The following is a 2,925-nucleotide window of genomic DNA, read 5'->3' as shown; positions in this document are numbered from 1 at the left end:
GGGTTCCCCCTGCTTCTGCTCTGCCATCATGTCACTTGTGTGGAAGGACCAATAGGTCCCCCTTCACCCTCACTTTAACTACTACTTACTAAGATAATGACTGTCGATCAGTTGTCAATCATAAAGCCAGTTAGGCAGGACCAAGGCCCCGCTCTTCGCAACTCTGCTCAATTAGAAAAACCGCTTCCTTCCCCCCCCCCCCAATCCAGGAAAGAAATAACAAATTTAGATTTTTATTAATAAAGGAGGAAGACTGTCCTCCTAGAGTTAGTTTATTCTTAGATTTCTTTTGAAAAGGAAAATCGCAAGGGCACCAAGTGTTTACTCGCTGTTTGGGCCTCCCACAGGGAAGTACCACTGGCTGCTGTGATCAAGTTCCCTGTATTTTACTAAAGGCGATATGGTTGCCATCCCATAAAGAAAGGAAAAAATTGACAAGGGCTCTGCCTCAATTTGTTTAGGTAAATGTTTCTTTTACTTTCTTATATGGTCATTTCAACTCCAATAGAAGAAACCCGTTATTTCCTTAGCTTTATTTATTTATTTATTTATGGGGAAACCCAATGATGATACCTGACCAGCATAGCTCTTGAGCGAGTTCTTTTAAAAAATTATTATTAGTTGTGAGTTAATACGTCTATCATTCCATAGTTCAAGCATGTCAAGCAGAATGGTACAGTTGCTACCACAATCAATTTCCAAACACTTTTTCTTGAGCCGATTCTTTCAGTGCTATCTTAATCATGCTCATTCCCAGGTGGTGCCAAACAGGACCGCGAAAAGTGCCCAGAGTGCAAAACCAAAGGGCAAACCAAACTCGCTGTCGTTGAGTTGATGCCGACTCCTAGCGACCCTCTGGGACAGGGTAGATCTGCCAGGGCGAGTGTTCGAGCCTGTCACTGTTTACAGAGGTGCAAAGCCCTGTCTTTCTCCCGAGGAGCAGCTGGTGGTTTCAAATTGACCACCTTGCACATCACAGCCCAATGCGGCACCACTATGCCACCAGAGTGCAAACGATCATTCTTTGGTCTCTGTTTTTATTCAAAAGTAATGCATGTTTCTACCACAGAAATGAAAGATGGGAAGTATTCTCGGCCATTGTCCTAAAGAATTCCTCCCAAAGGTTGACCAAACCTAATGGCCGTTCAATCGGTTCCAGTTCATGGCCACCCCATGGGCATCAGCGTAAGACTTTGCCTCAGACGTTTGTCAGTGACTGGTCTCTCAAAAGCAGATTACCAGGCTTTCTTTTAAGGTGCCTCTGAGTCGACTTGAACCTCCAACCTTTCTGTTAGCAGCCATGTTCTTGACCATTTGCACCACCTAAGGACTCAAGTGAGCATAACCATAGGTAACGTTTGTGATTTTCTTCTGCTCCGGTTCTGTGCCAAGTGCGTGACGTACCACAGTTAACTCCCGCAGTAATAATCTGACCTACTGGCCTGTTGCCATCAAGTTGTTTCTGACCCTTAGTGACCCCACGGGACAGAATAGAACTGTCCTGTGGGGTTTCCAAGGCTGTAGTCTTTACAAAAGCAGACCGACACATCTTTCTCCCATGGAGTGGGGTTGGTTGGTGGAGCTGCCAACCTTTCATTTAGTCCTTGAATGTGTAACTACCGCACCACCTGTGTGCCTGTTATTATGCGGTCAGCGGGGACTGTTCCCACATCATTCCCACGGCCCTCTGATATTTAGCAATCCTCAAACTACTGACTCCAGGGCTCCTTTTGTGAGAAGTTTGTTGGCTGCGTGCCGTAGGTTTCAGGTACTACCATGCATCAAAATCCTGTAGAGGGCTTGTTCTAAACGATGGTTGGGTCCACACCCAGATCTGCTGATTCAGCAACTCTGGGTTGAGGACCTACATTTCTTTTTATTTTTTTTCCTCTGAGGATCTACATTTCTAACAAGTTCCCAGGTGATGTGGATGCTACTGGATATGAGAACACCATGTTGCTAGCCACATTAAAGAAATAACCACAGGGGATTCTAACACACATGTAGGCGGTACTGAACTAAAGTCATGTATTATTGTCTTCTCTGCTGCTTGACACAGGTGCACTTTTTACCAGTATTTACCTTCATCTTTACTCATAAAACTCTTATTGTTCTTGGTGCCATCGAGTTGCTTCTGACTCATAATGATCCTCGGTACAATAGAATGAAGCATTGGCTAGTCCGGCACCATCCTCACAATTGGTGTTATGTTTGAGCCCATTGTTGCAGCCACTGTCTTCCTCTTTTCTGCTGACCCTCTACTTTACCAAGCCCATGGCTCTTCTCCAGGAACCCTAGTGGCACAGTGGGTTACAAGTTGGGTTCTTAACTGCAATGTCTCCTGCTCAGCAGGAGAAAGACGAGCTTTCTATTTTCATAAAGATTTACAGTCTATGAAACCCACAGGGGATGTTCTACTCTGTCCTAAAGGGTTGCTATGAGTCAGAATTGACTCAATAGTAGAAAGTTATTTTGCTATCCTTCTCCTTGTACGGTACCAACCTCTTGATAACACGTCTAAAGCACGCAAGATGAAGTCTGGCCATGGTCACCTCAAAGGAGCATTCTGGTTGTAGTTATTCCACAACAGATTTGATTGTTCTTCTGATAGTCTATAGTATTGTCAATATTCCTCCCCAACACCATAACTCAAAATGCATCAGTTCTTCTGTGGTAGTTACATAATTTCATGTCAAATTGATAAGTATGGGGTGGAGTGTAGCCTGTCAGTCAATCAGGTCACAGCCTGGTGATGTCTCCTTGTGGGCTTGACCTCATGAGCATTCTGGGAACTTCTCTCTCTTTACTTACCTTCCTGTGGAGGAGCCACATGCGATCCTTCCATTGCCTCAGTATCCACAAGACTTTTCATCCACTGGACTGTGATCTTCCTGCATTTGACATCATTACAAATAGCTACATAAG

This window comes from Tenrec ecaudatus, chromosome 14 (genome assembly GCF_050624435.1).
Source record: "Tenrec ecaudatus isolate mTenEca1 chromosome 14, mTenEca1.hap1, whole genome shotgun sequence".
In the NCBI taxonomy this organism is placed as follows: domain Eukaryota; kingdom Metazoa; phylum Chordata; class Mammalia; order Afrosoricida; family Tenrecidae; genus Tenrec; species Tenrec ecaudatus.
Note: the sequence above shows the minus strand (reverse complement) of the source record.